Source organism: Pygocentrus nattereri, chromosome 4 (genome assembly GCF_015220715.1).
Source record: "Pygocentrus nattereri isolate fPygNat1 chromosome 4, fPygNat1.pri, whole genome shotgun sequence".
NCBI classification, from domain to species: domain Eukaryota; kingdom Metazoa; phylum Chordata; class Actinopteri; order Characiformes; family Serrasalmidae; genus Pygocentrus; species Pygocentrus nattereri.
Genome location: NC_051214.1, coordinates 18,318,869 through 18,341,101, shown reverse-complemented (window position 1 = coordinate 18,341,101; position 22,233 = coordinate 18,318,869).

Sequence of the window (22,233 nt, the reverse complement as noted above, 5' to 3'; positions counted from 1 at the left end):
CACTTAAATCACCTTTCTTCCCCATTCTGATGCTCGGTTTGCACTTCAGCAAGTTGTCTTGACCACCTTTACATGCATTGAGCTGCAGCCATGTGATTGGCTGATTAGCTATTTGTGTTAACAAGCAACTGAACAGCAACTGAACAGTAATAAAGTGGCCAGTGAGTGTATATACGATTTTAAGTGACTTTGAATGTGGCATGGTTGTTGTTGCCAGACGGGCTGGTCTGAGTATTTCAAAAACTGCTGATCTACTAGGATTTTCACGCACAACCATCTCTAGCGTTTGCAGAGAATGGTCCAAAAAGGAGTAAATATCAAGTGAGCGGCAGTTGTGTGGACATAAATGCCTTGTTGATGTGAGAGGTCAGAGGAGAATGGGCAGAGATGATAGAAAGGCAACAGTAACTCAAATAACCAACCAAAATCTCTGAGGAATGTTTCCAACACCCTGTTGAAAATATGCCATGAAGAATTAAGGCAGTTCTGAAGGCAAAAGGGGGTCCAACCTTTTACTAGCAAGGTGTATCTAATAAAGTTGCTGGTGATTGTGTTTGTGTATATGTAATATATATATATATATTATAATAAAAAAAATCACACACACACACACAGAGAACAATATAAATGCAACATTCGTTTTTGCTTCCATTTTTCTTGAGCTGAACATTTTTCTATGTGCACAAAAGGCCTTTTCCTTTTCTAATATTCACAAATGTGTCTAAATCTGTGTTAGTGAGCACTTCTCCTTTGCTGAGATAATCCATCCACCTCACTGGTGTGGCATATCAAGATGCTGATTAGACAGCATGATTATTGCACAGGTGTGCCTTAGGCTGGCCACAATAAAAGGCCACTCTAAAATGTGCAGTTTTACTGTACTGGGGGGTCTGGAGGGGTCAGAAAACCAATTAGTATCTGGTGTGACCACCATTTGCCTCACGCAGTGCAACACATCTCCTTCACATAGAGTTCATCAGGCATTTGATTGTAGCCTGTGGAATGTTGGTCCACTGCTCAATGGCTGTCCGAAGTTGCTGGATATTGGCAGGAACTGGAACACACTGTCGTATACACCGATCCAGAGCATCCTAAACATGCTCAGTGGGTGACATGTCCGCTGAGGATGCTGGCCATGCAAGAACTGGGATGTTTTCAGCTTTCAGGAATTGGGTACAGATCCTTGCAATATGGGGCCATGCATTAGGATGAACAGCACAACAGTGGGCCTCAGGATCTCGTCATGGTATCTCTGGGTGTTCAAAATGCCATCAATAAAATGCATCTTGTCCATAACATATGCCTGCCCACACCATAAGCCCACTACCACCATGGGCCACTCAATTCACAACATTGACGTCAGCAAACTGCTCACCCACACGACGCCATACGCGCAGTCTGCCATCTGCCTTGTACAGTGAAAACCAGGATTCATCCATGAAGAGAACACTTCTCTAACATGCCAGATGCCAACGGATGTGAGCATTTGCCCACTTAATTCAGTTACGACAACTAACTGCAGTCAGGTGGAGACCCTAATGAGGACATCGAGCATGCAGATGAGCTTCGCTGAGATGGTTTCTGACAGTGTGTGCAGAAATTCTTTGGTTATGCAAACCAAATTTTGCAGCCGCTGTCCGGGTGGCTGGTTTCAGATGATCTTGGAGGTGAAGATGCTGGATGTGGAGGTCCTGGGCTGGTGTGGTTACATGTGGTCTGCGGTTGTGAGGCTGGTTGGCTGTACTGCCAAATTTTCTGAAACGCTTTTTGAAGACGGCTTAAGGTAGAAAAATGAGCATTCAATTCACAGGCAACAGCTCTGGTGGACATTCCTGTAGTCAGCATGCCAATTACACACTCCCTCAAAACTTGCGACACCTGTGGCATTGTGCTGTGTGACAAAATTGCACATTTTAGTGTGGCCTTTTATTGTGGCCAGCCTAAGGCACACCTGTGCAATAATCATGCTGTCTAATCAGCATCTTGATATGCCACACCAGTGAGGTGGATGGATTATCTCAGCAAAGGAGAAGTGCTTTGTGAACAATACTTGAACTAAGTGTGTGAACTAAGACACATTTGTGAACAATATTTGAGAGAAAAAGGCCTTAGATCTTAGATATTTGAGTTCAGCTCACGAAAAATGGGAGCAAATGTGTGTGTTATATAATAACCTGTTGTTGTTGTTTTTATTTTTAGCAGTAGCAATGCTGAAATCTGGAAAGCTGAACTTTCATGGTAGTTTAGTAATTACTTTAGCTAAGCTACCTTTTGATAACGAGCCAATTATATTTCCACATGTGATGCTTAACGAGCAGTAGGGTGGGGGAAAAATCGATTCTTGCATGCGTCACAATGCGAATATGAACGATTCTGAATTGATTTTGTAAATATTTAATTTCTAACGTAATGTTGACGGTAAAAGGCAAAACTTGGGAGTGTGGAAATATGGCGCCCGAACAGTCTGTGGCTGCACATAACAAAAACACAACTGGATGAGCAAGATGAGCAGTTTCATTCTTTCAACAAAAGTAAAACCACCTTGGGAGCCACAACATTTAATTTACAGTTATGGCATTTGGCAGACGCTCTTATTCAGAGCGACTTAAAATTTCATCATTTTACACAGGTAGGTGAAGGTGGTGTTAGGAGTCTTGCCCAAGGACTCTTATGGTATAGTGTAGGGTGTTTTCTTGGGTGTGGATTGAACCCCAGTCTACAGTGTCAAAAGCAGAGGTGTTACCCACTACACTATACCAACCAATTTAACGGCTGGTATGTCTCAGTGTATGCTGATGTTATATAGGCCAAAAAATATAAACGAAAACTCTTTGCCCTGCTTTAAGCTTTAGCTATAGCTGCTTTTTTATAACCTTTTCTGTCAATGTTCAACTGTTTTATGAGACTGAAGTCCCTTTTTTTTCTCCAGCTTCTTGTTCTAATTTTCCCATTCCAGCTAGGCGAGACTACTTGCTGTGTGCTACTGCACACTAGTTTGCAGTCGGTGAAAACCAAGGCTTTCACACTGTGTTGCGCACGTCCCGTTTCAAAGATATTTTACTGACACAGCGATCCCCCCGCTCTCTACCATGGGACCAAAATTGAAGTTATGGAATGACGGAATAACACATGCAGAACGGCTGTAATATGTGCTGCGTGGACATCCATTACCACCGGATCTTATTTCACTGTAACAGCGCATTTTATCACAGATGAGTGGCAGCAGCATCTCATGTGCTTCAAACAAAAGCAGTGAATGCTTGTGTAAACAAAGTTTTGAGTCTAGTTTTAAATGTAGAGTGAGTTTGAGTCCCGAACAGATGTCAGATGATTCCACAATTTTGAGGCGACGTACAAAAATGCTCGACCACCTGCTGTGGTTTTTCTAGTTCTAGGAACCAGTAAGTCGATATTATTTTATAATTAACAATGTGTCACACAACCAGTGAATGAGAGCCTTCCAGTTCACTTACCACATCACTTCCATTTGATTTATTAATAAAAGATATTGGAAGTAAATTCTTTATGGATCACTACAAATACTTTGCTTTAAAATACCAGGTCATCACACAGTAAGAAAATAGAAATACTCTTTATATTGTGTGTAAATTTCATGATGAATGGATGAAAATAAATGGCCCAAATATACTTGGAAAGAACTCTGGTTCCATTGACTTAGATTGAAAGTGAAGTATGTTTATCCTGCTCCTATAAAGTTGTCATTTTGGAAATACAAGGTTTTGCGATATGGTTATATATAATTAATATGATCCTTTAAAATCTTTAGTTTACATTATATGTTATATAAAACCAATGCCAGTGTTGGTATTATTAATTTGTATTACAGTGTTAATGTGCAGTCTTTTGGTGTTTATTATTTATTCATGCATTTCTGGTTTGTTTTAAACATATAGCAAACCTCAGCAGGGCAACCTGAATGACTGAAGGAACATAGAAATAGCGTGATGGCTCTACTGGAGTGTGTATAACGGTAAATTGCACCTTATGCTTTTCTCCATTTTCACTGAAAATGAACTGTTGAAGACAAGAATTGGCGATGTGCCTGACTGAAATGGCACTGGAAGTCTCTGGAGCAGCTGTTAGCTGGTGGTTGGTGTGACGGTGAGTGATTTAACAGCAGGTAGGAGTGTGGTTTGGAGAGATAACAACAGCATGTAAGGATGATTACAGTACGCGGACTGCAGCTCCAGCAAGATGCCAGACAGTCTTGTTGGTTTATCACACAGAGATGGCAACTGTATTGAAAGAATCTTTCTGTTTATCCTTGAACGTGACAGTACTTTAACCTTAGAAATGACAAACTAATGAAATCTATCGAGAAATGAAAATATCCAAGCAGGGTAAAGGGAGGTCTGCACAGGCTGGAGGCCTCCATGACCTCACCTGACCTGACCAGGCATGACTGGTTCTGCTGAATTTAAACCCATACCTGTTCACACACACACTAATGTTCACAGAGACAGAGACATGGCTGATGGTTTTCAAAACTTAGCTGTGTAACTACTCACTTAAGCTGATCAGCAGGAAATGCTGGGCTAAACTGGTATTTTACACACCTGCAGTACATGATCAGTAGGGGTGGTCTGTCACGATTGGCCCCTCCCAGTCCTATCCATGTGTTTGTGTTTTGGTCCAGCCCCCTCGTTTCATGACTCCACCCCTGATTGTTTCCACCTGTCCCTCATCAGCCCTGTTGTATTTAAGCCCTGTGTTTGCATTGTCCTGGTTGTTTGATTCTAGTTTGTCTGTCATGTCTGCCCCCTGATCAAACCATGTTGGCTCTATGGCTTATCTCTGCATATGCATCTGTCTCCCCACTCCCCGGCGTTAGTCGTGGCATTAGGCAACGGTCTTACGTGTCGGGCCTGGAAAGGGGGGGGCTTTTTTTTCTCTTTTCTATTCTCTCTCGCTCTTTCTCGCTTGTATGTCTCCTCCCTCGTTTGCTCCCTATCTCCGTTACAGGTTGGCTGCAGTGTCAATCATTAGAGGACCCGTACCCCACTGCGGCGGGTCAACCAGAGTTCAGGCCCTGGAGGAGGGACTTGGATTTTAAAAGAAGACCGTTGAAGCTTGTGAGGAGGCTGGCGTTACCCCTGGGCTCTAAGCTGATTTCATACGTTACAACAAGCCTGTAAATGTAAAACTGTAAATATTGACTGTTATGAGGGGAGGGTCTCACTCACTCGTAGCCGGTGCAGCGTGAAATAAATGGCACAAAAGCCAGTGAACTTGTCTTGTTCCTTCTAGGTTCGTGCTGCAAACATCACATCAAAACCATATGTTACTGCCCCCTTTTCCCCTAGGCTTACCCGTTGGGCCATAACAAACGGTAAGCAGTTGCCAAAGGCCCCCATGAAAATACTAATTAGATATATTGAACTTCATTGATGTAAAATATCATGCTCTTAAACATTTATGCATTTAAAAATGGTGCAATTGATGATTGTAGTGATTACGTTCAGTCAATTTAATCCAGCCCCACCACTCTGTCATGGTTAACGGACCATTCTGCATAAAGACAGATGGGTGTGACCCAAGGCATTTGGGTGATAAACTCTCAATAACATAGATTTTCTTTTTTTTTTAAAGTGACAAAGTTATCCAAGTGCAGCAGATAAACACTAAAAGAGGAAGGGAAAGTGAGCTTTTCTTGGGTTACAGAAGTGTGTAATAAAACTTGAGGGGTTAAAACTATTATCTGTACAATTATCTGGCAACATTGTGAGAATTTTTCACAAGTGTTAAATAACTAATGATACTAATTACAATAACATTTTATATAGCACTTTTCATGCCAATAAATCGTTTAATACTAAATCATTAGTATTTATTTAGAATCAGAAGAAAACAATGGTTCAAATTAAAAACCACGAGACAGAGTTTTAATTGAACAAGGAGTTAGAGCTGCATTTTCAGGTGTTTATTAAAAGTGAGCTCTGAGCTCCACAGTTTAGAAGCAGAAGAACTGAAAGAGTCTCTGTTTTCTGTGTTTTACTGAAGGTGTTTGATGGTCAGAATGATCATAAACAGATGGACAATCTGTGGTCAGCAGAGCTTTAAGGTCATTTAGAGCTAAAAACGAGTAGCAGAGCTTTAAACTCTATACTGAGTGATAGACAGCCAGTACAACTCTTTTAAACCGGACTGATCTGATCTCTGTGCTGTTTCTGTTAGGATGTGGACGTATCTTGTCAGAGTTATAAAGGATGTACTTTTTTATTGGGAAGGTCAGTATAAAGATCACTAGTGAGCAACTCTTCTGGAACAAATGCATGAACAAGTTTCTCTGCATTGCTCTGAGAGAAAAGGATGAACTTTTTTTTCCCCTCAGATGATAAAAAGCTACTATAGTGACTGTTTACATGCAGATAAAACTGAGCTCAGAGTCTAAGACCACACCCAGGTGAATAATCATATAATATTCTTACAACCATCTTAAAATGAGAGATTTTGTTTCAAGACATGTTTTGCAGTACAAATGAATGTGCCACTTGGGAGCCCAGAGCCTCAACTAATTTAAACATGTACATCCAGTGGGGCGCTATTTCTGTCTTTTGCCTCAATCTCCAGTCACTAAATCCGCCCTGACTATTTATTACCAGCATATTTTTATTGGTAAGTCACATCTGGCAGTTAAAGTCCCTCTTGTTGCTGCTGATACTTGAAGGGATGTCCACTATCCTAATACATCTCTCTCATCATTCATGGCTTCATTCAGGGTGTGTTCCCCCACTCCTCAAATTGTGGAGCTGTTACTGAGAAAGAGACAAAATCCACTACTTTAAAAATCACTAAAAAACAAACCTACATGAGAAATTGTCCTGAAACCTGATCCTGACAGCTTTTATTGGGTCCTGGTTTGGTAGCAAACTTCTGTAATGTAGTGAAAAGGCCACATATTTGAATCATTCTACTGAACTAGTTCAAAGTCAGAGTAAAAACACTACACCAGTATACTTCAAACACTTTACCAATCTTTTGGCAGTGACTGTCATAGTTGCTTTTTCAGTAATTTATGAGATGCTGTGTTGGGTCCAGCTTCATTAACCACAATGGTGGTTGAGGTGCTGCCATTTTGAGGAGGTCAGCATCGCTGCTGGACTGCATTCAGTACCATTACAGGGAGGCGGTTTTAAGAAAGACACTGTCTAAAATTACAATATTTCAGGAATATTGCTCTAAGAAAGTGTGATAGGATTATATAACAGAAGGAACGCAGTATCATGTCTGTGTGATGTTTGTTTGTGTGATGATTATGTAAATATGGACATGTGGTTAATGAGGCCCAGAGAACCTGTTGATGTGATTGTTTTCCTCTGGTTTTATATTAAGCTTATTTCTTTTAAGTCTATTCAGGGGATATTAACTGTATGTAGTACTTATTTATTTGCAGTGATGGTTAAAGCTTTGTAGCTCAGTAAGTTATAGCATTCCGCGTATATATTCATAATAGTTTAGCGTTAGCACCTTCTTACACAAACCTAAAGTTAGCTTCTTATTCACCAGCTTCTTGTTTAAATTTTCGGATTCCACCTTAAGTGGTGCAGCTTCAGGCACCAGAAAGTGACTGCTGCACTATTTAAGGTGGAACGGGAAAAACTCTAACAAGAAACCGACTTCAGCTTCATCCTCTCACTGTGTTTGGGGGTTTATTTTATTTTTCTGTGTATTAAGATTAGAAGTGATTCACACATTGATGGATTTGCTGATGTGTGTGTTTGTGTTTCTCACACTAAACTCGGTTTTAACGTCCGGTACAGACTGAATACTTTACCGCTGGTCTGGACGACTAATTATCACGTTGAGTTATTAAAGAAAGTCTTAATTTGTGTCTGAGGATTATAACTAAACAGATTAGGTGAAAATAGGTTGCTCTTTATATTGTGTGAACATTTCATAAGGAAAGGATCGATAGAAATGCTCTAAAATGAGGTATTCAGTGTTTTTCTTAAGGCTACATTCAGACAGCAGAGCTTATTCCACCCATTATACACTACAGGATATGGCTCATTCTGCTGGTTCTGCCATGGAATGCATTTATTTCCACCATGGATCACAGATTTTTCTGCACTTCAGCAGGAAAACTCCGCTCATCATAATTTGACAAGGTAACCAGCCTGAAAAGTTGGACAGATGAAAAAATACTCAGCTAGAAGATGTATATTCATTCACTGACAAATGTCTGATCCTGTGCACCGTCAATGAATTAGCTAAAAAGAACCTTGGAAAACAGGTGAAGAAGCTTGGTGAGTAGTTAGATTTAATGTAGTGTAGTGTAAATACCAGCGGTGGTAATTTTTTACCAAGGTAAAAAATACTCAAAGTATTTACCTTCAAATGTACTTAAGTATAAAATAAAAGTACTAAAAGATTCATTATGGCTCTAATGTCCTGTTATCGTTTTTCCTCCAGTGTCTCTCTTGGTAAACCAGTCTTTTAATTACTCAAAGAAGTACTGCCAGTTATTATAAACCCTATCTCAACTATTGTAAACTCATCCCTTAGTCTGGGCCATGTACCCAAAGCTTTTAAACTTGCTGTTATCAAACCTCTGATCAAGAAACCAAATCTTGATGTCGCCGTTTTGTCCAATTACAGGCCTGTTTCTAACTTACCGTTTATATCTAAGATCTTAGAAAAAGCTGTGGCCCAACAACTTAGTTCATATCTACACAAGAACCATATATATGAAAAATTTCAGTCTGGATTCAGGCCACACCATACCACTGAGACGGCTCTAGTTAAGATAACTAATGATCTTCTTCTTGCCTCTGATCAAGGTTACATATCTCTCTTAGTGCTACTTGACCTCAGCGCGGCTTTCGATACAATAGACCACAATATTCTCCTAGAAAGGTTAGAAAACATGGTTGGAATCACAGGGACGGCCCTATCATGGTTCAGATCTTACCTATCAGAACGTTATCAGTTCGTTAGGGTAAACAATTTATCTTCCAATTATTCAAAAGTGAGATTTGGAATTCCGCAGGGGTCTATATTAGGACCATTACTATTTACACTATACATGTTACCGTTAGGCACAGTTATAAGTAATCATGGCATAAACTTTCATTGTTATGCAGACGATACTCAACTGTACATATCAGCCAAGCCTGATGACCAACACAGGTTAAAGAATATGGAGGACTGTGTAAAAGACGTGAAAGGCTGGATGTCACGCAACTTCCTCCTATTAAACAGTAACAAAATGGAGGTTCTCCTTCTGGGTCCAAAATTAGCAAGAAGTAAATCACCAGATTTAATCTTAAGTCTCGCTGACTTTCCAGCCACACCTGGCTCAGCAGCAAAAAATCTCGGCGTTATAATAGATTCAGATTTATCATTCGATCAACACATAGGCAGCATCACTAGGACAGCTTTTCTACATCTTCGCAACATCGCCAAGATCAGAAATGCCCTGTCCCTGCGTGATGCAGAAACACTAGTACACGCCTTTATTACTTCTAGGCTAGACTACTGTAACGCGCTACTGTCAGGATGCACGAGCAGGAATTTAAACAAACTCCAACTAGTCCAAAACGCCGCAGCTAGGGTCCTCACTAAAACTAGAAAATTTGAGCATATTAGTCCAGTGCTATCATCACTTCATTGGCTACCTATTAAATTCCGTATTGATTATAAAATCCTTTTATTGACTTATAAAGCCCTACATGGTCTTGCTCCTGAATACCTGCAAGACCTTATTTCTCATTATGAGCCATCACGACCACTCAGATCCCAGAGCGCTGACTTATTAATAGTCCCAGAATTCAGAAGGTTTCATCTGGGGGAAGAGCTTTTTCTTATAAAGCCCCCAAACTCTGGAATGATCTTCCAGAAACTGTTCGGGACTCAGACACAGTCTCAATCTTTAAGACTAGGCTGAAAACACACTTGTTCAGTTTAGCTTTTGGTAGGTAATGTTTCCCCCTAGATAAAGGCAGCAGATCCAGGGGTCCATGGACACAGGGAATTATAGTAAACTGAGACGCTGGTGCTGTCGTCCCGCTGCTCGCACGCGGTCACTCAAGTTTGTGGATGGTGGAGCGGAGGGATGCCAAACTGTTTCAGAGTGCTGCCGTGTCTGTGTGTCCTTCCGGTTCTCTCCTTTTAGTTAAGCTGTCATAGTCAGATCTGCCGGAGTCATTAGCCACACTCTGTAAATGTTTACATTCCCTGTTTATATACAAACGGATAGAACAAAACTAATTCCATTTACCTGCTTTTTTTCCGAGTATACAACTGCCCACATGTCCGGCTGGACACTGAAGGACGACTGACTGCCGAGCCCCCCTGCTACCCACTTCAGACCAGCTGCCCACGCCTACCACCAACCACCTTGGATGAGCTGCCCACCCTACCCTGATGTTCTCATAGACTCCTAGATATTCCTAATATCAATATTACTGCTGTTAATATTAGTAGTATAATCACTTGTAGGTAGTTTGACCAGAGGAGGATGGGTCCCCCCTGGTGAGCCTGGTTCCTCCCAAGGTTTCTTCCTCAGTTCTGAGGGAGTTTTTCCTTGCCACTGTTGCCCCTGGCTTGCCCACTGGGGGGTTTCTGTACATTCTGTACATTCTTTCAGTCCTGTGGAAACTTTGTCTTTTCTGAAATCCTGTAAAGCTGCTTTGTGACAACATCCGTTGTAAAAAGCGCTATACAAATAAATTTGATTTGATTTGATTTGATTAATAGAACGTCATTAATTAGTGACGTTGACGTCTATTAAAATGATTATAAGCTCAAAACACTGAAGGTAAACAGTTTCCATCAGGGAGAACCGAGTGGCTCTGAAATCACTTTTTACACACAAGCAAAGTTTCAGTTTAAGATTTATTTATAACTTAGTTCCAAGATTAATAAAAACTGGCTTTAAACTCAGGATCACAAATGAGTTTCCTTTACTATATTGATCTGTAGGTCTCTGTTCATAAACATAAACCAGCCCAACCAATTTACTATAAAATGAAATGGTGTTTGTATAAATTCAGAAAAAAGCCGCGTCAGTCACGACTGCATATGTGGACATATTTCTATATTGTGCTCTATTTACACAAAGTTAGGTTAGTTCATCATTTATGTTGAACAGACTCTCCCAAAATTTTACACTGCTGCGCTGACATTGAACCGTGTGCTACACTGGGTCGGTATGACCAACAGGTCAAAACAAGCTCTTAACAAAGTGACCGCTGTGCCCTGATTGGTGCTCTTGCTTTGCGCTTCTTTCGTTTTGACATTTTACGTTTTTATACACACAGAAACCAAAAGGAACGACAGATTTCTCAAAATGTAGTGGAGGAAAAAGGAAGATATTAGACTTTGAAATGTAGTGGAGTGAAAGTAAAAAGTCGCCTGAAAAAACTACTTAATAGTTGGACCATTTAATGTCATGTGTCAAGCCACCTGCCCACAACGCTGTCCATAAAGTTCCACTTCTTTCCCTCTCCACTTTGCATAAATTGTCACAGGTGGTTTCCTTGTGGTTCAGACAGATTTTCTGCAGAATACGCTCTGCCGTCTGAAGGCAGCTTAGGACCCACTGTCCTGCATGGTTTTAACTATACCCTGCCTCACCACACGTGATTCTCAATTAATTATCAAGCCCTTCATTAACTTGATCAGGTGTAGTGGGATAAGGACAGTGGGTGCAGGGTCAAGCATGCCTGATCTGGAACTTCTAAGCCCTACTGGCTTATTAGTATCTTCCTACAGGACTTTGGGTGGCATCACTTTAGCCTGGGACAGCAGCACCAATCCACAGACACATGTGTCCAATCCACAGAAGAGCGGAAAAAATGAAGATAGTTACATTTAGGCACAGCTACTAGGCTGGCAACAACCTGACAGGGTCATGTGGCAGGATCATCCTGCTCCAGGGTTGTAGGGAGCTTGCAATGTGGCAAATCCTTTGCTGGGAGCAGCTCCCAGTCCTTCAGTGTGGACTGGCAGCACAGCTGTGTGGCTGACATCCTACTTTGGGGACTTGGAAAGTGATGAATAATTCACTGAGAGTAGCTTTCAGTCTTCAATGTTAAATAGCGAGTCAAAACCATAACACTCCAGAGAAAAGTGAACAAGGTTCTGCCGTAGGCTTTTCAGTACCATGATGAGGGAGGAGTACATAGGCGGCAGAAGCAGCTAAACCTCCAGACCTCGTAGCTTGAGTTCATCTTATGTAGGCATATAAATACACTCTTCAGTAAGGTGAATCCTACTTTTACTCAGCAAGGCAGGTCCAAAGACTCACCCAAAGGAGAGGTGGTAAGAAAAGGGCATGGCTGCTATAGGAGGCTTCATGGCATCCTTTGACTGCATTTCTTCCAGGCCAGTGCAGTAACAGTGAAAATAGTTCCTGAATGTTTACAGACTGCATTAAATGTTTAAAAAATTATGTAACAAGCTATACAAACAAAATACAAAGAATGCAACAAACTCCAAACAATCTGAACAATGAGACCATCGAGCATCCTAAGCTAAAGCATACTGCCACAGTGGACATGAAAAATGTTTATGGAATATTTATGTCTCAGCAACATCGGGCTGACATTTTTTGGCTTTGGAAATGAACATCTTCTACTTTACTGAGGTATCAGGTCTTGTTTAATAAACAACTAGGATCTTTTCTGTATGGAGATTGCATGTCCTCCCCGTGTCTGTGTGGGTTTTCCTCTGGGTGCTCTGGTTTCCTCACACAGTCCGAAGACATGCAATCAGGCTAATTGGAGATGCCAACTTGCCCCAGTTGTGAAAATGAGTGTGAGTGTGTAAGGTATGTCTGTCTGCCCTGTGATGGACTGGTGACATGTCCAGAGTGTTTCTTGCCTTCCACCCAATGACTGCTAGGATGGGTTCCAGGACCAAACACAACCCAGGGGAATAAGCTAATAATAAGATAAGGTGCATGTGTGTGTGTGTGTGTGTGTGTGTGTGTGTGTGTGTGTGTGTGTGTGTGTGCGCGCTCACAGGGGCTGACCAGTGGTTCAGGTCTCTGGGCATGCATTCATAAAACCCATAGCAGGGCCTGAATTTCAGTGTAGGATTATGCTTAATTTAATTGATTCCTGAAAATCTCACTTATAATGCCGGGAATTCCTGCAGATATTTACAATGATGTCTAATAACATTCAGCCAATGTTTGCACCATTGCGGAATGAGGGATGACTGGCTGACTTCTGCTCTGGACAACACATTTGGCACACTCTCTCTCCCTCTATCTACAAGCCTACAACACCCTCTGGGGTGTCCAGTCTTATCCCCAAATGGCCGGCGTGGGTGCAGATTTTTCGTTCCAAACAAGAAGAGCACACCTGATTCCACTCGTTAAATCATTCAGACTCAGTCTGTAAACAACTGATCATGTGTGCTCTGCTTTGTTACAATGAAAACCTGCCACCGCCCCTGGGCTAGAGCAAACCGAAGTGCTAGCGATGTCAGTGTTACCAGTATTAATCCTCAGGATCCACAGTCAGGTAACAGTAACATCAGCAGCAAAAAGACATGTTTCAGACTGGCTCAGAATATTTCTCTGGCTCAGACGACGGTGAAATGAGCCGCTTGATTTGTAAAATGTACGGTGCTGCATCTTTTACCAGCCAATGTTACTTAACGTCAGCTTTAAGGCACCAATCAGATGAGCAGGGCTTGTCTTGAATCTTGAGTTCAGTCACATCACTCCACTGCAGCGATCCTTTCACTGGCTTCCTGTAGCTGCATCAGATTTAAAACCCTGATGCTGACAGACCTGCCTCTCCCTACTTGATGGCAATGGTCAAAATTCGAACTGTACCACAAGCCCTTCGAGTTTCAAGTACAGCTCAGCTTTACCCGCAATTTTTCATGGCACATAGAAGACAAGCATTGAGACTGGACTGGCACCCAGGCGGTGGAACAAACTCCCACTGGCTGTCCGAACAGCGGTGTCTCTCGTGGCCTTCAAACGCAGACAGAAGTGTCTTTGTACAGCACTTAAATGAGCACTGAGTTAAGTATTTATTGTAATGTATTCTGAGCTTATTGAAATGTCTTGCTGTGTTTAACTCTTTCTTTTCTCTGGTTATCAACAGATTTTTTTTCTAGCAGTATCTGAGCTACCGTCTCTCTCTCTCTCTCTCTCTCTCTCTCTCTCTCTCCCTCTCTCTCTAACCTATTGGTAACTAGCAAAGATACTTTCTCTAGACAGACAAAGCACTTTCTGTAAGTCACTCTGGATAAGAGCGCCTGCTAAATGCTGTAAACGTAATTGTAAATGCAAAATGTACGAAGCTGCATCTTTTACCGGCCGATGTTAATATACGTTAACTTTAAGGCACCAATCGGATGGCATATCTCATACTGCAGTCTTGAAAAGAAAGTGTGAGGCAGATTTGGCAAAGAATGTGATGGTTAACGCTACTGAAGCTGAGTAAGGAGGAAACAAAGGGGCTTCTCAAAACCACCCGCCAAAAACAAACTGGCTAATTCAAAATTTGGTCACCTGGTTAAATTCCTAAAAGGGACTGAGTGTCCTTTCAAAAAGCTTTCAAAAAGAGCAGGACAAGGTCAGACCGGTAGCCAAGCTCACAAGCATCCCCCCCAGAAATGTATAAATCCCCCCATGTGAAACATTTAAAACTAATTTCAGGCCCTGCCAGAGGATGACATCAAGCAAGAATATGAGAATGCAGGAAGGCAGAGAGATGCATACTGAGAAACTGGCCTCAAGGAGGGCTTGTTGATTCATTGATTAGTTGGAACAGGGGAAACACTAAAGCATGCCGGGCAGGGGTCCTTTGAGACCAGAGGGATCCACTGATCCACCACTGGCATTAATGGTAACACATCACATTTTCTCAGCATGTAAAATTTGGACACTTCCAGGCCAAAATGAATTATTTAGCCATAATTGTTTAGTTTATGTAGTTTACTAGAATGGTGTGTTGATCCCTTTCTCAGTGCACCAGCTGCGCTGTTTCCATTTTACCAAGCACAATTCTCTATTTACAGTATTGATTTGGGCATTAAAGTGCACTGTGCATGTTGTTTTGTTGCTGCTGTAATGGGTTTAAGGGATTAGTGCAAATTGTGCTCTCAAGGCACAAGTAGTGTATGATTTCTACTTTGTTAACTCTATTAGCTGTAGGTGAATTTAATCTTTGCTGCTCTCTCTCTCTCTCTCTCTCTCTCTCTCTCTCTCTCTATCTAAGCCCATATGTCCACACAAAGACGAAACCCACCAGCCAAACACACATTCTGGACACACTCCACCATGCAATCAACGACTATGTAGAGGGAGCTGAGCTCACCCATCCAGAAAATAAAGCCTCACTGAGGGTGAAATACAATCTTTAATTGTTCCTATAAAGTCCTAGTGCAACAAGAAACTTTATAGGCATCCTTTTACACTTTTAGCATTCAGGCAACATACAGTACTCACATGTGCACTCTGATTTTAGAACAAAGTAGTGGCACAAGCCCTAAAGGACCCAATATTACCTCACCTACAGTATTTTCGTCCTGCACAACGGAATCAACCCAGCCTGGAATGAGAGGAGCACCACTGAGACAAAGCTGTTTTAGAAAAGATTATGCTTTCAGAAAGATCATCTCTCGGCTCTTTTGGACGAGTAAGACTAGTTCTGGTGACAACAGTAACTTCTTTACACTGTAAAATCTAATGAGTTCAATGAACTTCAATGGTTTAATCAAATCAAATCAAATCACTTTAATTGTCATATCCCATTTACGCAGGTGGAAATTGAGTGAAAATCTTAGGTGCGTAGCCCCCTTATAGAATTTAAATACAAAAAATTATATATAAAAATATCTAATAAGGAAAAACTATATGTATTATATATATGCACTGACTCTGAATATACACATGCACAATATGCACTAATATTGCACTATTTCAATTTACAGTTCTACAGTAATAATTTCTGAAATAAAGCTATGAAATGTGCCGTTCACATATGTGCAGTTAGTCTGAGGGAGATAAAAAATGAGATGCAGGTTCTCAGGGATAGGATACTGGTATAGAATGATCCATACTGTACAGGATATGGATAGAAGATCTACAAGATGTCAATCCAAATGTGTAAGTACAGATTTGCTGGATTGAAGGGGCAGAGGATCAGAGTGAGTCTGTTGGTGTGGATGACTGATGGCCTGGGTGAGAACAGACAGTGGCTTGGGTGGGTGGAATCCTTCAGAATCCTCATGGTGTTCCTCAGGCAAGCGGCTGGTGTATAACTCCAAAAGGTTTGGGAGCTGGACCTCAGTGATGTGCTGGGCTGTCTGCACCACCCTCTGCAGAGCTTTTCACTTAATGGCAGTACAGTTTCCATACCAGGTGGTGATGGAGCTTTTAGAACACTCTCCACAGTACATGTGTAGAATGTTCTGAGGATGTGTTGGTTCATGCCAAACCTCTTCAGCCACCTGAGGTGGAAGAGGCATTGTTGTGCCTTCTTTACCACCCGTGTGGTGTGTTCGGTCCATGTCAGTTCCTCTGAGATGTGAACACAGAGGAAGCTGCTGACCCTCTCTACCATGACTCTGTTGATGCTGATGGGGATGTACACTCTCTCTTGATTCCTGAAGTCCACTATGAGTTCCTTGGTGTTGTTGACATTGAGAGAAAGGTTGTTCTCCTGGCACCAGAGTGTCAGAAAGCTAACCACCTCTCTTTAGGCCTCCTCGTTGCCATTGGAGATCAGGCCAACAATTGTGCTGTCATCTGCATATTTGATGATGACATTGGAGCTGTGTCTGGCTGAGCAGTTGTGGGTATACAGGGGGTACAAGAGAGGACTGAGCACTTAGCCCTGAGGAGCTCCGGTGTTAAGGGTCAGTGAGGAGGAGGTGAAGCTGCCCATCTTTCCCACATGGCGTCAGCCCGTCAAGAAGTTCTGGATCCAGCTGCACAGAGAACTGTTTAGACACAGATCCCGAAGCTTAATGTCGAGCCTTGAGGGCACGATGGTATTGAATGCTGAGCTGTAGTCCACAAACAGCATTCTCACATATCTGTTCTTCTTGTCCAGATGGTAGAGGGCAGTGTGTAGAGTCAGGGCTGTTGCGTCATCAGTAGATCTGTTCTGTCTGTAGGCTGTAGTGGGTCCAGAGTGGCAGGTAGTGAGGAGCAGATGAAGTTTCTGACCAGCTTCTCAAAGCACTTGCTTATGATGGAGGTCAGTGCAACTGTGCACCAGTCATTTAGAGTATTAACCCTGGCTGACTTTGGAACTGGCACAATGGTGGCTAGTTTGAAGCACACGGGAACAACTGAGAGTGAGAGAGAGGTTAAAGATGTCTGTAAGCGCTCTCAAAGCCTCAAAGTGCACATCAGCTGGCAGGAGTGTTTACAGACCGCTTTAACCTCTCTCTCTCTCTCTCTCCCTCACTCTCAGTTGTTCCCACGTTGTCAAAAGTTACATGAAAAGCATGAGAAGTCCAAATCATTTGAATGTGAACCCAAACCTGTCTGAACTCAAATAAAAATAGTGAACATGAAACACTTAAATTAAGTTACCTTATCTCAAAAAATGCTAACAAATGTTTTTTTTTCCTCAAAATAATTATTATCTCAACAATTCATTTTTGAGGTGGTTTGATTTTGTCTGATTAAGTTACTCCATCTTTCTGAGGTGCTTATGTTGTGTTAACTCATACTCTTTGGTCTGTAGGACAAATTCATTGATCTCAACTAACTTTACCTAAATAAATAGGATTATACAAGAAACAGTATATCTTACTGGATTTGCATTTGTAAGTGTAACAGATGAGTAAAGTAAACCCAAAAAATTAAGTGCAATTGTCACATTTTACAGTGTAGTCTGGACCAAGTAATAAAGTAATGTCTTATTAAAATCAGATAAAAGGAATTATCATGAACCCAGGATTGTGCATTGATCAGTATGCACTGACATTAGGATCTAACATTTTAACATTTAAAAGACATTTAAAAAACTCACTTCACTTATAGCCTGTACCAGCCTGGCATAACTTTCTATAAAGCATTATTTGTGGTTATAATTCATTAAAGCATTAGTGTCTACAGTGCTCTTATGAACAGATAATATAGTGCATTATGGAACCTGACTTTACAAAGTCATATACTTGTGCTTTATTAAGTGTTTTACATGTCTGGTATTATTATGTGTTATGTTTGTTATATAATATGTTATATATGCATTTAGAATGCAGTAGGGATACAGGATTAATAGGAAGTGTTACTGAAAAAATAAGTAAGAAGTACAATAATAAATAATAATAATACAAAATATAATGCAATGAGGAAAAAAAGCACAAAAAAAACTTTTGTGGAGCTTAAAGGACAGTTTAGTTAATCATTATAGGCCCATTTTATGTGAAAATAGATAGACAGTGTTAGAACCGTTTGATGCTGGTTTTAGGTTCTGTGTTCGACCTCAATACCAAAGCTGTGAACTTAGCCAGAAGCCCTCCGTCCAGCCAGCTGGGGGAAACTCAAATGACCACAGAGACTAGGTCTGTACTCAGAAGGTTTTTCCTGTTTATTAATCAGAATAGCAGAGTTTATATACACACAAATGGCATGACCATCGCGTGATCATGTGACAAGACAATATAGAGAGCGGATTGGATGAAATTGGGCTTCAGGTGGCCAAGGGTCCCCAAGGACGTTTATGACGTCCGGGTACAAGAAGCTTAAACAACAGATAGTGTTAGAACTTTGCTGATCGAATATCATTGTCACTATGAGTTATAACTAATCATATGAACGCAGAAGCATAAGCTGAGGCCTCTGTATGATGCAAGCCCTAAGGCCTTATGCGTACCATAGGCCTGAACCCCAGAGGTCATGATCTAGTCATGAACCCAAGATTGTGCATCATTGATCAGTATGCACTGACATTAGGATCTAATAGATAGATAGATAGATAGATAGATAGATAGATAGATAGATAGATAGATAGATAGATAGATAGATAGATAGATAGATGTAAAAATAGACAAATAATGCAGAAATAAAAAAGTTAGACATAAGTTAAAGTATTAGAGAGTAGAAACAGAAGTATATCTATCTACATGTTTACATATTTATAATATATTTGTTGTATTTGCATGGAAGCAGGTATTGCACTAAGTGGGTATATGCTGAGTATAAACATAACTAGGAATGGCAACAGTGAAAAGTGTGTAGTGAGTGATATAATGTGTGTATTGATATGAAACAAACTGAAAAGAGTCAGAAGTGCAGGCTGAAACATGAGGATACAGAATGTAATCTAGTTTTAATGTAATCTAGTCCCTAATTATGTGATTAATAGTGTAATTCTGTAATTACATTGAAATTCTATAGCAAAATAAAGTATAGTAAAGTATAAAGTAATAAAGTAGCAGCACAATGTTTAAAGGATAATATTTTTCAGGTGGAAAACATTGCAGACTTTTTTTAACTAGAGCACAGTGTCAGTATTAAGAGGTCTTCTCCAGGGTGTTTAAGGCATTCAGGTGCTTGGAAACCCAGGCGTGTATATATTTTCTGGGCTGTGTTTCAGAGAAATCGTTCATTTAGAGGTTGAACAGAGTTCAAGGAGTTTTGCGGCAGCCCACCAGCTTGTCTTTTTGGAAAGGTGGATCCTTCAGTGGTTGCTGAAGCTTGAAGTTGGAACACCTCACAGTTTTAACAGGACGTTTGTGTGCCAAGCTGTATTGTAGGCAGCTGTAACACTGAGAAATACAGTGTATGAGACATTCAAAGATTTTAACATCATGCTTTCCTGGCCGTAGTATGACAAAGATTTTAGAGGATCAGGATCTGAGGATCAGAATTTCTGTGTGCAACCTTTGTGTGACATCTCACCAGCCATTAATATGAAATGTAGCACAAACTAGATCCGAATCGTCATCAAGATCAGTTGAAGAAAAGCCCAGAAACCTAATTACATCTTTGATATAAGGTCTATAGATGCTGTACATTCCCATCCTGTACAGATCCAGCAAAAGGTGTAGCAGTGAATGGAGCTCCTGAATAGGAGCAATGCATCAAGTTAAGGCTACATTGATTTTTGTCCTGGGCTCATCCATCAGTGTCTCCAAAATGAATACATCCCTTTATTCAACCTGATCTTATAGAGTATTGACCCTGTTTAAATAAAGGTGTAATATTCAGGACCTTTCAGAGCTTTGAATGTACACTTTATTTACCCAATAAATGATGAAATGGATTAATCTGCTTTATGTGGTTAAAACACTGGGTCCAGCATTGTGCTCATCTACCATCCTTGTTACTTAAGAAAAATCTGGATGTGTGACATAATATTAAGTAAAGAATAACATCTACTGAGAGGAAAGAATCTATTTACATACACAACAGAGTGGCAGTTTATTAGGCAAACCTGCATTGTATCTACACTCATCACCATTTTATAAGATATAACTACACTATATTGCCAAAAGTATTCAGTCATCTGGCTTCACACGCATATGAAATTGAGTGACATCCCATTCTTAATCCATAGGATTTAATATGATATCGGCCCACCTTTTGCAGCTATAACAGCTTCACCTCTTCTGGGAAGGCTTTCCACAAGGCTTAGGAGTGTTTATGGGAATTTCTGACCATTCTTCCAGAAGCGCATTTGTGAGGTCAGACACTGATGTTGGACGAGAAGGCCTGGCTCACAGTCTCCACTCTATTTCATCCCAAAGGTGCTCTATCGGTTTGAGGTCAGGACTCTGTGCAGGCCAGTCAAGTTCTTCCACACCAAACCGGCTCATCCATGTCTTTATGGACTTGCTTTTTGCACTGGTGCGCAGTCATGTTGGAACAGGAAGGGGCCGCAAAGTTGGGAGCATGAAATTGTCCAAAATCTCTTGGTGCTGAAACATTAAGAGTTCCTTTCACTGGAACTAAGGGGCCAAGCCCAACTCCTGAAAAACAATCCCACACCATAATCCCCCCTCCACCAAACTTTACACTCGGCACAATGCAGTCAGATAAGTACCGTTCTCCTGGCAACCACCAAACCCAGACTCGTCCATCAGATTTCCAGATGGAGAAACGTGATTGGTCACTCCAGAGAACACGTCTCCACTGCTCTAGAGTCCAGTGACGACGGTTTACACCACTGAATTCCACACTTTTTCATTGTGCTTGGTGATGTAAGGCTTGGATGCAGCTGTTTGGCCATGGAAACCCATTCCATGAAGCTCTCTATGCTGTTCTTGAGCTGATCTGAAGGCCACATGAAATTTGGAGGTCTGTAGTGAGCACTATGCACCTCAGCATCCGCTGACCCCACTCTGTCATTTTATGTGGCTGACGCTGAGTTGCTGTCGTTCTCAATCGCTTCCACTTTGTTATAATCACACCGATCAGGCATAACATTATGAGCACCTCCTTGTTTCTATGCTCATTGTCCATTTTATCAGCCCCACTTACTATATAGGGTCATTTTGTAGTTCTACAGTTACAGACTGTAGTCCATCTATTTCTCTGATACCTTGTTAGCCCTATTTTACCCTGTTCTTCAGTGGTCAGGACCACCATGGACCCCTGCAGAGCAGGTACTATTTGGGTGGAGAATCATTCTCAGCACTGTAGTAACACTGATGTTAGTGTGTGTTGTGCTGGTCTGAGCGGATCAGACACAGCAGTGCTGCTGGAGGTTTTAAACTCCTCAGTGTCACTGCTGCACTGAGAATAGTCCACCAACCAAAAATATTCAGCCAACAGCGTCCTGTGGGCAGCATCCTGTGACCACTGATGAAGTACTAGAGGTTGACCAACACAAACTGTGCCACAGCAGATGAGCTATTGGCTGCCAGACATGGAGCTGTGATTGTTGGTGGTCATTTTAATTTAATGTTAATTCTGTATTTTGTTACTGCTGTAAAAGCATCCTACGAAATAAGAAATATGCTATTAAAATTAAACTTATTATTATTGTTATTATTAGTAGTAGTAGTAGCAGTAGTAGTAGTAGTATAGCTGCTTCTGGATTAGCTTTGGAGTAAAAGAGTGGGTGAACATGGCCCTGAAACGTGTACCATGAAACTGGGGATGAAGCTCAGCAGTACATCAGTCACAATCACACCATGGGTGATGAGAAGGACGTGTTGGGTTGGTGGAAAAGGTCACAGCGGATCTTTCCGCTTGCTTGTTAAGCTCGCCTGAGGCATGTTAAGCATTTCACAGTTGATCAGAGGACAGTGGAAGCTGTTCCCTGCCAAGTATGATTGGCA